Source organism: Cryptomeria japonica, chromosome 7 (genome assembly GCF_030272615.1).
Source record: "Cryptomeria japonica chromosome 7, Sugi_1.0, whole genome shotgun sequence".
Lineage (NCBI taxonomy): Eukaryota > Viridiplantae > Streptophyta > Pinopsida > Cupressales > Cupressaceae > Cryptomeria > Cryptomeria japonica.
Window position 1 is genome coordinate 681826009 of NC_081411.1, and position 15755 is coordinate 681841763.

Consider the following 15755-nt stretch of genomic DNA (forward strand, 5'->3'; position numbering starts at 1 on the left):
GATTCACCCCCCCTCTCATCTTGTTAGTTATTGGCATCAGAACTTTACAGGTATTTGACCATCCACCACACTTTATTCATGAGGTGCCGATGTAGTTTTTTTTAAAAATATCGGCTAAATTTGAATTGGGTAAAAAACCCAATTACTTTGACATCAGATCAGTCCAGGGGGTTGGCGAAGGCATGCCATAGGACATGCCAGGGGCCAAATTGAGCGATAGAGTTAGAAAATGTGTGCGTGATGATTCCCTTGTTCCTCTTCCTGCACTAGTTGTTTCTACACCCGTTCATCATCGAGCAGTTGAATCTTCTCTTGGTTCATTGAGTGCCCTTTTGGGCAATTTGTTAGAGTAGTTGCACAAGGTGAGGGCTTTCCCCAGCATGGCACATATTTGCATGATTTGCGAGGGTATATGTACGAGTCCCCAAAGTGATGCATCCCATGGAGGAGATGGTGATCCTATTGATGTTGATATAGCGCATGGTGGATATGATGATGCTGGTGAGGGTGTACATGATAATGTCATCTCTTCATATATTAATCTCATGTGCGCAGACGATGATCATCCTACAAAGGTACAAATTTATTTATATAATTTACAATGCAATATTAAATTCAATATATATACACATATGAACCATAACATGAGTCAATTTTTCTGAACAGAGGAGGGTTCATACCATGTCATCGAGGGACCCCCATCATCTAACCTTGAGATATCGGTGCCCCGTTTACGGTATGCACTTTTATCTAGATACATTGAAGTACATTTAAAATAAACAATTAAAACTTGAATTTAATAATGGGTATGATATTTGTTTTTCAATTTTGTAGGGTGTTTCATGGAACACTGAGGTTGGTAGTTCTTCGCCCCCCAACCCATCGATCACTGAGGCTCAGCCTCATATACCCCTAGTATGTTTTTCATCCATTAATTTGAAGTGTTTATATGCTTACTAATTTATGTACGACTCTGATTCATGCCTATTTTTTGCAATTGTAGGCTTATGGTTTGTCTGATGATGCATCACGTGTACGTCCTCACCCATCAGTGACTTTGGCTGCACATCAGACACCATATGCATGCTTTTCTTCCATAAACTTGTAGTCTTTATATACTTTATAATTTATGTATATACAAATTTGATTCATGCTTTATATATTTTGTTCAGGTCGACACCACTATCAGTAGTATGGCTATGGGATTAAGCCAAATGTAACCATCGACATTGTCATTTGAGGTCACAATTAAAAATAGCGATGGGAAATAATTAGCCTAAATCTTAAATGCTATATCTATATTGGTTTAGCATAAATAGTGATGGAAAACAATTAGCCTTTAAAATTTACATTTTTGGGAGCAATAAAATTAGAATATGAAAAGATAGGATGAAGTTGTTGAATAGTTCACAAAATGATGTAATTTAAAAAAAAAATATATCCTAAATAATTGAATGGGTCATTTTTACAATTGAAATAATAATATTCAAAATGAGTACTATGGTGCACTTATAACATAGGCTTGTTATCATTCATTATTATGTACTTATTTGTTCTTGTAATTGACAAGATGAATTGATTTTAGGAGAACTAGATTAGAGTAGGACATATACATACATATACATAAGCAAACATCAACTTATTTATATTGAATGAAAAATCAATTGACATGAAAAAATAACTATCAACATCAAAAACTATCATCATCAATTAGTGAACATAGGGACAATGTACATAGTTTATTTATTTAACAAAAGTAGACGAATACAATGTTGCTTATGAAGCCAAAATTATATCAATGCACTTGTGCATACATAATTCATGTGCACATATGTTCTTCTAGGGGTCCTGCAAAAAAAAAAAAGAATGTTCAAATGTCATTAAAAATATATATTTAAAAGTAAAGTTCAATTTACAATACAAAAAGTTAAATGTATTTTATTCAGTCTAATTTACTCACCAATTTGTATCTATGTCATCCATGTCGTCAAGTTGTACTTGACATCTCAATACCCAAATTTCATTTTACCTATATATATAACAACAATATATATGTTAAAGGTACAAAGACAAAAATTTATCATAATTAAATTGAATTCTAGGACCTCATCTTGTATTACCATATAACAACAATAAAAAAATTGCACTCACCTAGTATTACAACTTTGATTAGCCAAAAGTTGTAAAATGCACAAGTTCAGTGTCATCCATGTTACATAAAGTTGTACTTGACACCTGAACACCAAATTAATTAGCTATATATAAGAATACAGAAGACATATATACATATAGAAAGTTACATATAAAAAGTTAACACAATTAACACAAACTTGCATAAATTTTGTTCAACCTAATGTACCATTTGCATCCTCTCTCTTCTAAAATGCATATATCATTGCCTCATGCTCTTCCATTGAAAGTGTCCATAATACCTTATTATAAGGTCTCCTTTTGTATCTTTCTAATTTGATGTTTGTTGCCACCACCAAATGAGAATAGTGTATAATCTTCTTTTTTAATTGGTAGTCTTCATAAGATGGCAAGCCATTCCTTCTTGTTAGGTATTTGTGTAGCCATGTGCCAACTACCACAACAGACCAAACTGGGTATGGAAAGCCATCATCATCTACTTGATGACATATCAAATTTTTCTTAGGTTCTACACATCTAGCTAGCCAATACTTAGTCTGCACATCATTATCCTTAGGTGCAACAACAACATACACATGTCCTGGAAAACAAAATTAAGTACATGTAGAAATAAAACTTGATAGAATTTATAATTCAAATACAATCATAAATTATATGAAAATACATAAATAATATAATTTAAAGTTATAAACAAGAAATTGAATTAAATTACTAGGTTGTATGAGGTCTGAAACACGATCATAATCTTCTGATGCAAATGCATGATCCGGGTCTTCATTTCTTCTATCATCTTGATATTGTATCTCACTAGGTGTTAAGGATTTTTGTTGCCATTCTTCAACCCATTCCATATTCTCACATTATTCCCATTCACCTGCAACACAAAATTGACAAAAACATGCAAGCTCCCTAGTCCATATAGTCCAAGTGTTAGAATTAGAACTCTTAAATGAATGCCATCTAGATGACCCATTGATTATATCGCAATCATATCTTGGAAGGATATTTTCCTATTCAACTAGCTAGAAGAAACGTCTAATTGTAGAGTTCTGACTTGATCTTGTGGATAAAGTTGTACTACACCAATCCACAATTGCGCTTACATTTTTAAATTTAGCTTTTTCCTCCAATTTGAGTTGCTCTCTGCAAAGGTCTCTCTTATCACATGCAATGACACCATCATGTTCTCCTTTCATGTGTCCAGCCTAAAACAAACTCCACATGTGTTCGATATTAGTTTGCTTATGTATCCTACTCAACCAATAAAACATTCTATCATTCTTGAATTGCCCTGTACAATAATCTGACCATATTAGATGTCGTTTCATCTGAATTTTTCTCTCCCTCAGATTCTCATAAAAGGTGTTGAAGCAATACTGGACAAACTTTGATGAGTGTAATTTATTATCACTCATATAGAAATGGTACTCTCAAAATTTTACGACCCTCTTCTGTACTATCAGGTGCATGCCTATAGACAACATGAACAAAAATTGCTACTTGCACCAAATTGTAATATTGTGATTGGACCTCATCTTGTGGTGCAAGTGTGTAGTTCTCTGCAAAGTCAATGACCGAAAGTATACTACCAACATGAAATGTATTCTTACATATTCGAAACGGACCATCGATCCATCTAGCATTTTGAGAGTGTTTAACATATTTAGGTATGATCTTACTCTTAATTTCATTCATAAATGCATTAACACTAACTTTTTTAGTAATTAGATCGCACCGTCTTCCAACATTTAAATCCTTAATTGGATACTCAACAATTTTAAATATTTTTACATCAACTAATTGTTGTCCAAAATCAATTGAAAGATTTTCATGTAAACATTCATCCAACAATGCAAGATTGCCACATATATCACATACTCCAAATACACATGCACTGAAAAGAAAATATTGCTCATTAGGTGGGTTGCAAAACAAACTTGATATAAACTCCTTTATAGTTTTAGGCACTGTTTATTTATACCACATTCTTGTAGCATTCCATTACTATGCATGGTAACACGTATATATTGAAATACATCATAATGGTAATGAAATTGAACACGAGTTTTGCAATAACATGTGACTCTTTCCTTGTTAATCCGAACATACCAAGGTTTACACTTTTCAAAAGACCTTTGACTAATGCTAATAGTTAACACCTTATCATCCATTTTTTTGTTTGTATAATTTAGTTTGAGTCATGTCCAAAAGGTGTTTTGGATGCGGATCACAAATTTTTGACCCAAATCTTAATTTAAGAACATCTTTAGCATTCGGTGATACTCTCGTATTATCATGCTAGAATTTTTCGATCAAAGTTTTGACTTCACCAGTAAATTTCATATCAGACCTTGGTAGTCTACCACTAAAAGTCCACAAATTGTTTTCCGGATCACTTTCAAAGTTAACTCTTCTCTTTACAGCTCTTGACAAATTTTTATGATGAATATTAAGATATCCACTTATGTTAGCCATCATTCTTTTATCATAAGTTGTTTTGCTTACTAAAGCTATTGTTATTGCTCATCGTGCCACATTCCTATGTTTAGAATGACTTTTCTTTCCAATTGCATCAAAGGCGCTAGCAACAGTCGATACAACTTGTTTTAAAGAATCATCCTTCATCTTGGGTTTGACATAAAAGCCTAACTTCTTCATCACTTTTCGCATTTTAGTCATTTTAATTAGTTGTAACATTAATTGACATTGAAACCCAAATATCTTATTATAAAAAAATTGTCTAAACAATCTATTTGCATGTGTCCTAATCTGTCTCCATGAAACCAAGCCAGGAAGATTATCTAGCACATCACTATTAATTTGAAAATATTCATTCATTTCATTATCATTTAAACATGTTTCTTTTTGAATTGGTGTTTCCATGTCTACATCCACATTATTGATTTCAATTGCCAATTGATTTTCAATTTCAATTGGGGTTTCAATTATAGTTTCAATTTTAGTTTTACTTTCATTTGGGGTTGATTTTCAATTGGGGTTTGATTTAATGAGTAACCTGCTTCTACTAAATCACCAATTTGTTCATGAGAATAAGCATGGGGCTATGAAGACATACCTGTGTCCTCGATGTTCTCATCTAATGAAACAATTGTTGAGCTTGAAGTTCCAACATTGTTCAATTGTTTAATTCTTTCTCTTCTTTCTTGTTGACATTTTGCCTCCTTCTCTCTATTTGCTGCAATGTCTTCAGCTGTCAGAGCCTACCTTTTCCTCTTTATACATTGATTTGATCCCATGGCTACACCAAATTTTGAATTCAGATGGATCTCCTTGTCAAATCGATAACAAGACAAGAAAAGAGAATTATTTAACAAAATATTCTCTTTGCAAATCAAACCTGTTGGATAATGATTGAATAATCATCATTGAAATTTGTCCTTGTGGGCTAATTTTTTGCCCAACGGATCTTTTAAGAAACAGGCACCCATTATTTGAATGAAACGAGTGCTCGTTTCACTTTCAATGGTACAAAGCAAAATGAGCACCCGTTTTTTGAATTTCAAATAACGGGCACCTGTTTCATAAAAAGTTAGAGTGGGAAACAACCCTCTTCCTTGGTTTTGGCTTCGGGTTAGGCTTGGTGGGATCAAGCCTATGGTTGGACCTCCAAAAAATGGCTAAGGCAAAAGAATATCAGATTTCTGCCTTGGCCTAATTTTTTGAGGGCCTTCCTGATCAAATTTTTTGATGAAATGAAAACCCATTAGAGTTCCAAGTGTCTTGATTTAAAAAATGTACATTTCATAGTGATAAGATTATTTTAACTATTTTTACATTATTTATTAACCAAGAGTGGTACCTAAACCTAAAATATTGAGATTCAGTAAAACTTTAATAACTTTTTTGTTTTTTAAGTTTTTAGAAAAATAAATTATATGAAATAAATCTACATATAATTATTTTGAAGATTAAAAAAAGAGTTTTAAAAATATGAAATTTTCATCAAATTATGGTGGCCGTACACCCAATGTTTTGAAAATGTACTTTATTGTCAATTAAAAATTAATAAAAAAATATATTCAATAAAAAAAAAGCAAAAATATTATCATCAATATTTAGTGTCTTAGGTGTCATTTCCAAGAAGGATTTGCAAAAAATCATTTATTTGCGTCAAAAAATGGTGGTCGTACACGTGTGGTAAGGTCATGAAATAGACATTTTGAAAAAGTGGGTTTTAAACATTCCTACTAAAATATTATTTCTACCACGTGGGTATTGAAATAAATTACATATTTGAAAAGTATACTTTGAGCACTACATTTTCTATTACTGAAGCTTTTTGAGATTCAATCTCTAAGTGCCTCAAATTTGACATCAATCGATAGAAAATTTGAACAACAGAGAAACACTTCTACCTTTTTCCCAAAAGTGGGACTCAACTTCTTGCATCCACCCTATTATTTTTCTTAGCATTTTAGAAAAATGTTAGGAAAAACTTAGAAAAATGTTAGAATTTTTTTAGAAAATGGTTAGCAAAATTAAAACTTAGAAAAATGTTAGAAAACTTGGATAATAAATTAAAACGTTGAACTTAGCACTGAACAAATGATAATGGATGGCGGCGCTGCGTGCGATGGAGGCCGAGCTTGGGCTAGGGCATCGCAACCCTAGTGCATAGGTGGACCTGCTGGCTGGTGTGACGACGTGCGATTGGAGACTGTGGACGGGGTGTTGCTGTGGGAAGGTTGGCGTCGAGGCTGCGGGGGAAGGTGGAGTGGTGGCTGCGGGGAGAGGGAGATAGGTGCTGCAGGGGGTAGGGGCTCGAGGTCCCTGCAAATCTGCAGCCTGTGCGTGGGGTTGAGCTAGGGGAGGCTCAAGCTTCACGGGGGCTGGGGGGGGGTGAGGGTGCGTGCTGCATGTAGGGTTTGGAGACTTTGACCAGCTCCATTCGGAGGGTGAGCTCTCTGAGCGGTGAGATGATTAGATTTGGTGGTGAGGCCTCGAAGACGCCTCATGTTTTGGAGGTTCGGGCTGCAGGGGGTTTGAAACCCCCATCACATAATTTAAAAACCTATGATAATAACCTTTTTGCCTCAGAGTTCGAGGTTGGAAACTTTAGAGGTTCACGGATTTCAAAGATTAATGGCTGCCTGGAGAAGTGTAGCGAGAGACCTAGGGCGAGTATTCCTCCGAAGATGATAGCGGAAGATGTGGAGTATTTTTCCAAACATTCATTATACTGAAAGTTTTTGGGGATGAGGGTCTCTCTGTAGTTTTTGGAAAACTGGGCCCAGAGAACTTGGGCTCCGGAAGGGGAGATGGAGATCATGTTACTGGCGAACAATTATTTCATGGTTACCTTCAATTGAATGGAGGATCAGAGTAGGGCTTTTGAAGGAGGGCCGTATTTTTACAATCAAGTGGGATTGTTTATCAAACCCTGGCATGCAAGGTTCAACCCTTCGGAGGAACTCCTAAATAGGGTCCCAGTGTGGGTCCGCTTACCACGACTTCTGGTGGAATGTTGTCAGGAGGATGTGCTTCAGATGCTCGCTTCAATGCTTGTGAGGCCAGTTGGAGCATCCTTGCAAACCCTAGGGAGAAGGGTAATGACCTTCGCTCACATTTGTATTGAGATTGATCTTAGTAAGCCTTTGCCAGATGCTATTTATATGTGTGTGGGTTCTTATTCCTGGGTGCAACAATTGGATTATGAGACTTTACCTTTCCGGTGTCGACTATGTCATGAGTACGGTCACTTGCAGTGCAAGTGCCCTAGGTATAAACCAATGGCACAACAATCTCAATAGCTGAACCATAACACAGATGGGGTTGATAAAGGAAAATCCGCTATGACTGGGGAAGTTGTGGGTACTAATGGTTTTGTCCCAATTAAGACAAAGAATAGGAATCACGGACAAAAGAGGACCCTATAGGTGAGACAGGAGGAGGATACTTTCAACAGGTTTGAAGCCCTAGACTACCTCACCCAACATGAGGTAAACCTTGGGCTGACTCCATTGGATCAGGGTGCTCCAGGGTTGGTAGATGATAGTGTATTTAGGGACTTGACCCAGGCTTTGCAAATTGTGGGGAGCCAGCAAATGGAGATGGATCAGCCAGGTGTAGCCCAATTGGGATCCATACCTAGTGCTATAGTGGAGTTAGTTGGGGGGGAGGTTTATCCTTCTGCTCAAAAAATGGAACCTTCTGGGGCCAAAAGTAACAAGATGGGTGTACACTTGGGTCTCCACCAGAAGGACATTAAGAAAGGATCATCGGGGAAGAGTTCTAAGGCTAGAAGAAAAAAGGACTCAGAGAAGATCAAATTGATGGGGGATAATTTGGTTTAGTCAGGGTCAGTAAAGACTCTAGATTTGCACTTTTCCAATCCCCCTAAATGATTGTTTTATCATGGAATGTAAGGGGCTTGAATAGTGGCCCTAGACAAAAAGCTGTTCGGGAGTTGATAAGGAGCCAAGCTCCTGATATCCTTTTTTTGCAGGAGACAAAACTTTGTGTGGAAAGTATGATGGATCTGGTGGCAAAAATTTGGGGGAGAAGTCAGTGTCAGTGTATTGGTGCTGTGGGCTCCTCGGGAGGGGTGGCCTGTCTCTGGAACCCTCTAAGGATTCATCCTGACTGGTGGGTGGCCTCCAGATCTTTGTTATCCCGGGTTGTCTCTAGTCTTGAAACTGGGGAATATATCTTGGTTACTAACATCTATGGCCCCACTGATCTTCAGAGAAAGAAAAATTTATGGGCCCATATCTCAGGTATGCAAAGGTTGGCCCCTTTGCATCCTTGGATTATGGTGGGCGATTTCAATGCCATCCTTGAGTTGAGTGAGAAGAAGGGGGGTGTTATGTGGCTAGAACCTTTGTCTCTCCTTTTTCAAGATAATATAGCTTCATTGCATCTTGTTGACATTAAGCCTGGTAATGGTCTGTTCACCTGGAACAATAGGAGGTTAGGGGAGTATTGGATTGCAGAAAGGTTGGATCATTTTCTGGTTTCTAGTTTTTGGATTTGTGGGGAGTGGTCTACTAGCTCGAAGATTCTTGATTGGAGAGGATCCGATCACTAGCCCATTAAGTTGGTTTCTTCTTCTGCTAGGGCTCCTCACTCTCCTTCTTTCAAATTCCAACTTATGTGGCTTCGAGATCCTACTTTGCAAACTCTTGTTGCAGATTGGTGGAGACAAGGGAGGCCAGCCTTCGACACTGCTATGTATACTTTTGCCAAGCAATTGCAATTTGTTAAGTTTTAGCTTAAAAAGTGGAACCACCAGGGTTTCAGAAATATTTTCTATGCTAAGAAAGTTGCTTAGATTGAGTTAAATGCAATCACCAGTGACATCAGAGAGCATGGTCTGTCGGAAGCTCTGCTTAGGGAGGAAGACAGGGCTATCAAGGCTCTAGAGGAATGGGAGCTTAGGGAGGAAATTTTATGGAAATAGAGAGCTCGTATTGATTGGCTGTAAGAGGGTGATAAGAACACAATGTTCTTCTTCAACTTAGTGAAAGCTAGAAGACATGGAAATGCCATTCCAGTTCTAGTTAATGATAGAGGTGAGTAGCTTTTATCTCTTCAGGAGATTTCTGGAGAGTCATTACTTTATTTCCAGGCCCTCTTCAGGGTGGAGGCTTAGGGGGAACCAGTGGAGGAGAATCAAGTTCTTTATTGCATCCTCTCTCTAGTTACTAGGGAGATGAATGAGCAACTTATGGGCCCCATTTTGTTGGAGGAACTTGAGAGGATTGTTTTTCACATGAGAAAGGGAAAGGCCCCTAGTCCAGATGGGTTCCCGGTAGAATTCTTTCAAGAGTTATGGGATATTATCAAATTGGACTTATGGGAAGTTGTTCAGGAGTCCTAGAGGAATAAACAAATGTTTTAGGCGTTGAATGCAACCTTCATCGCTCTCATCCCCAAGTGTGATGGGGCTGACAGGTTAGGTCAATTCTGACCCATCTCCCTCTGCAATGTGATTTACAAGATTATCTCTAAGCTCATAGCAGATAGGCTAAAAAAGTGTCCGGGGGATGTTATCTCTGAAGAGCAGAGTGGGTTTGTGGAAGGGCGCCAAATTTTGGATGGGGTGGTTATTGCTACGAAGACTATTCACTCTATGGTAAACTCTAAGGAAAAAGCTATGTTCATTAAGTTGGATATGGCTAAGGCTTACAATAGAGTTCATTGGTCCTTCCTTCAGAAGATTCTCAGGGCGTTTGGCTTTGCTGATGAATGGATCCAATAGGTAATGAGCTATGTGACATCTACATCATTCTTGGTGCTAATGAATGGTGACCATACTGAGCTGTTTGGTGCGTTTAGGGGTCTTCACCAAGGGGACCCCCTATCGCCATACCTATTCATTCTTCTAGCTGAGGGCCTAGGGAGGTTGATTAAACATAATGTGGGTTAGGGAATTATTCAGGGATGGAGCTGGGGTAATGACTTGCAACCGTAGTCTCACTTGCAATTTGTGGATGACACGACCCTAATGGGTCTTGCTCGGATTAGAGAGGCCACTAATCTGAGAAAGGTTTTGGATGTTTATCTTGCAGCTTCGGGCCAGATGATTAATGAGGATAAATATTCTATCCTCTTTTTCAATACTCTAGGTCCTATTCAAAGGAGGATTGCTCTTATCCTGGAGATTCCAAGTTGGCTCTTTGCCCTTGACTTATTTGGGTATTCCTATTTGTCCTGGTAACCCTCCTAAGGACTCCTAGCAGGGCATCTTGGATAAATTTCGCATGAAGGTTGATCACTAGACTAATAGATGGTTATCCTTTGCTGGGAGGGTTCAGCTGATCCAGTCGGTGGTTCAAGCTCTTCCAACTTTTTGATGTAAGCTTAAAGTGGTGCCAAAGTGGTTCTTGAAAGGATTGGACTCTTTGGCTAGGCAATTCTTATGGGTAGGTAGCCTCTCCTCCTCCAAATGGAGTCTTGTCAATTGGGAGTTGGTGTGTAGCCCGAAGCAGTTGGGGGGGCTTGGGTTAAGGTAGTCTATCTTATTTGGGGAGGCTCTGGTGGCTAAATTGTACTAGAGGTGGTGTGTGGAGCAGGATCGTGGCTAGGCTAGGATTTTGGCCTACAAATATATGCACAGGTTATCAATGGAGCAAATTCCAAGATATCCGCTAGAGGGTAACGACTCAACAATTTGGAGTACTCTTAAGAAAGGGGCCTCCCTTATTAAGGAAGGTCTCTTTTGGATTTGCATGAGGGGGGAAGAGGTCCTATTCTGGAACGACTCTTGGGATGGTTACCCCCCCATCTTGGATCAGTTTCCCAACCTTGGGACTCTTTGCTAGTGGTTTTTGGAGGTGGGGTGGTCTAGGGTGAGTGACTTCAAGGCTGTGTATATGTGTGAGAAGTTGGAGATGGAGTGGTGGAATGAGTGGCCGGTTGCTGGGATGGAGGAAGAGTGTGCAGAGTTGTATGGCATTTTGGCGAATATACACTATAGCTCTCTCAAGGGTAGGGATAGACTTGCTTGGCTCCCTAATCCTAAGGGCATCTTTACTATTGCCACTGGATATTGGGTACTATTGAACCAGAGACTTGAGGGAAGAGAGGTGCCTTGGTGGAAATAGGTGTGGAATGGTCTTTCTTGGCCAAAGTGTAATTGCTTCGCCTAGACTTTGGCCTTGAACAGATGCCTAACCTGGGACAATATCTGTAAGAGAGGATTTTTGGGGCCTTCCATTTGTGCCTTGTGTGGTAATGGGGAGGAAGACTCCTCACACCTATTTTTCAGATGCCCCTTCTCTATGCTTATCTGACACTATTGGTGGGGGGTGTGGAAGCATCCTTGTGTTCACGTGGATTCACTAGTGGAGTTTTGGAGTAGCTTGGGAAGACCTCCTATCTTCTCCTCCTTCCTCCAGAATATCTGGTTCATTGGGCCCATCTTCATTTTGTGGCAAATCTAGCTCAAAAGGAACAGGAGGATCTTTCGGGAGGTTAGACTGATGATTTAGCAAGTGTGGAATAGAATCATGGTTATGATCATGGAGACAATGGAAGCAAAATGTGAGGTACATTTTCCTCTTAATAAAGATGAGGTAGATATTGTGAGAAGGTTGGGATTGTAAGGTTTGTCCCCTGCCTCAGCTTGTGTCAGGAGAGGTAGACATTCTTTGAAGAAGGTTCAAAGGATTGAAAGATGGATTCCTCCTTAGGATGAGATTATCAAAATTAATATCGATGATTCCTCTAGGGGTAACCTAGGCCCTACCGGGATTGGTGGTGTGGGTAGGAATAGTATGGGGGAGGTGGTCCTCTTATTTTGTAGGAATAGTATGGGGGAGGTGGTCCTCTTATTTTCAGTTCATAAAGGGTGGCATTCTAATAATTTAATGGAGGGCTTTTCTATTCTCTATGCCTTGGAGTGTGCCTGGGAGTTGGGTTGCAGAAAGGTTATCTGTGAATCGGACTCTCAAGTTGTGGTGAACTTGTTGACAAAGCAGAAGGTGAGTGGAGTGCATTGGCAGTTGGCAGAGATTGTTCATTAGATTATTCATATCAGCTCAACTATGGAGCAAGTATCTTTCATCCATACTCCCCATGAGTGGAATAGAGCTGAAGATTGTTTGGCCAAGTGGGCCTCAGAACATGGTAGTGACTAGAAAGTTGAAGGGTGGGATCATCTTTCCCCGGATTATTGTTAGGACCTGCAGAAGATTCTGGCTGAGGACTGGGATGGGTATGAGATTGGATGGTTTTGGTTTGGGCTTGTGGTTCTTTTCTAGGGCCTTAAGGCCTTGGGTCTCTATGTAATTCTTGTGTCTGATTTTCAATAAAAATTTTACCCCCTTTTTTCTAAAAAAAAAAATTAAAACATTGGAAAAATTAAATAATAAATTAAAACTTAGAAAACCATTAGAAAACTTAGATAATAAATTAAAACATTAAAAAAATTAGAACCTCTATAACCCCTTTTAACATCCTAGTACACACTGCCTGTTAAGGGGCTTAGTTGGGTTCAAACTAGTAGTGGTTGTTCTTCTAATGAGGCGTGGGAGAGATCTTTGGAGGGATGGTGGAAAGTTAGTTTTGATGGTGCTTCTAAAGGCAATTTGGGACCTTTTTAGGTAGGGGTTATTGTAAGGGACTAGAAAGGTGATATTGTAGCTTTAGGTGCTCAAAAGATTGATGAAGGAATGAATAATATGGCAGTTCTAGTGGCAACAACATTGTTAGCAGTTAGGTTAAGTAAGAAGTTGGGAGCTAACAAATTACATCTTGAGGGAGATTCACTAATTGTTATTCAGGCAATAATGAAGGGGGAGATAGAGGCATGGCATTTGCAAAGTTAGATTTATTATATTATTGAAGAACTTAAATATTTTGATGACTACCATATAAGTCATATAAGGCGAGTAGGGAATGTAGAGGCCGATATCCTTTCCAAATAAGCATTATCGTTTGTTTCGGTTGGTGAATTAAGAGTGGAAGACTTTCGAAAAGTGTTATTTGAAGAGGAGGTGTGAATTTGTCATTAATGACATTCAATTTGAGTTAAGTACAAAGGACATAGGGGAGATGGCAAAGGGTGGTGGTCATTTAAAGCTTGAAGAGGATGTAATGATGGCAGTTGAGTTGAATGTTTTAGCATTAAAAGTACACACACTGCCTTCGAGGCTTCATTGTGAAGGAAGCCTAGTTTAGCAGGGAGTTAGTTAAGGAGGTGATACGATCTAGAGTAGGGCGGGTGGTTAAGCGGGGAAGGGTATTGAAATGGAGGAAAATTTTACATTGCGGAGTAAGAAGGAGTTGTATCCATTTTATGGGGATGTTACCATCAAAAGATTGAGGGGAATGTTCAGTTCCTTGGATGAATTACTGACACAGAGTGTGGCTATCATTATGGGTGGATCTATCAACCTGATAAAACATAGGTATAAAAAAAGGATGGATATTTATTCACTTATAATGACATGGAATTTTGATGCAGGAGCATCCCCAGATGATGAGCAATCCTGCATCATCCAAAAATATTTCCTTTAAGTTTTGTTCTTGTCTAGTTCTTTATGCAGTTTTCTGTGTTCTTACTAGTTGGCATCGGTAGTTGCTTGTTCATCATGGAAGATCTTATTTTTGATTTCCAAGCTGGTTCATGTGCTTAATTCCACATTTTTAGTTCATTTGGGTTCTTTTTGAGTTAATTATTGCTTCTAGTTGACTGTTTCTAGGTTCCAGAACAGTTCTTGTGCTTACCGGTTGGTTTTCCTTCTTTACCGACATGATTCTTGGCTTGTGGATCTATCTTGGGTTTTGTTTGATGTTCTTTGGCATGTGTCTGACCTTCCTTCTAAACCATATCTCTTGGTTGTTATTATCCGAAAATATTTCCTTAATTCTTAGGACCGACTTAATTACATGTTTCATTTTCCTGCATTGGTAAATGTAATCTTATGAAGCCGACCCAGATATGTTTTGGTGTGTATAAATATGGTATTATGTAATCATTTGTAGGGGTAGAGGAAGTAGAATGAATAATAAGGATTGAGATTCACATTTTGTGATTTGGTTGATTCTTAGAGTCCCAGATTGGATTGTATTTGGCTGATAGCCTGCATGTAACCAGCTAATTGTTGGATGTTCTTTGATGATTATATGTTGATAGCCAGATGATTGCCAAAAGTTCTAAATCAATAATATGATCTATTTATGTAGTCTTGTTATGCCAAAAGTTCTAAATCAATAATATGATCTATTTATGTAGTCTTGTTATGTTTTCTTGATCCTTTCATTGTGTTACTCTTGCTACATAAGCCAATTGATTCTCTTTGAGGGTTTTACCGGTTATGGCTGCATTAAGTGGTATCAGAGCTGGTTATGGACTGGCTGGTGGAAGAATCATTTGCAAACATTGAGGCATTCCTTTGGGTGGACAGATCGCTGATTCAAGGTAGGCTACATGTGTGTTCAATAGATCACCAAGGAGAGGCAATTGAAACCAATAGTCAGATCTTCGAGTTCACCGGAGTGGAAGAGGAGATGCCGCCTAGAAGGACAAACCCTCAGAGGGTAGAGTAGATGATGAAAGACTTCAAAAATGAAGTGAGGAATAAAATTTGAAATGCTTTGGCTAGTCTATGGAGGAACCTAAATTCTGAGGATGAGTATGAGGAAGCCGATGAAGAGCTTGAGGAAGTTGAAGGATTGGAAGATGAAAGAGAGGAAAGATTCCCGAGAGCAATAGCGCAAGCAAGTAAAATTCATAAAGTTGAAGTTTCCAACTTTTTTGGAATGTTGAACCTGGAGGATCTGATCGATTGGATCAAAGATTTAGAGAAGATATTTATGACTGTAGAAGAAACCTAGTCACTATTGAGAAGGATGGGTAGAAGTTCAAATTGATTTATTTGAAGGAGAAAGAGAAGGAGGTGAAGAATTTGAGTCCTGATAAAAGTTGCAGTACTAAGAAACCGGTGGTAGAGGTTATGTTGGAAGGTTTGTAGAAAGATCTGATAGAATCAGTTGCAGAGGTTATACCAGAGGGTTTGAAGAAAGATCAGATAGATTCAATTGCAGAGGTTATACCAGAGGGTGACATGAGTTTGCAGAAGGATTTGACAGTTGAGCCTAATGGACAGATGGAATCGGTTGACAAAGAGCTTATGGTG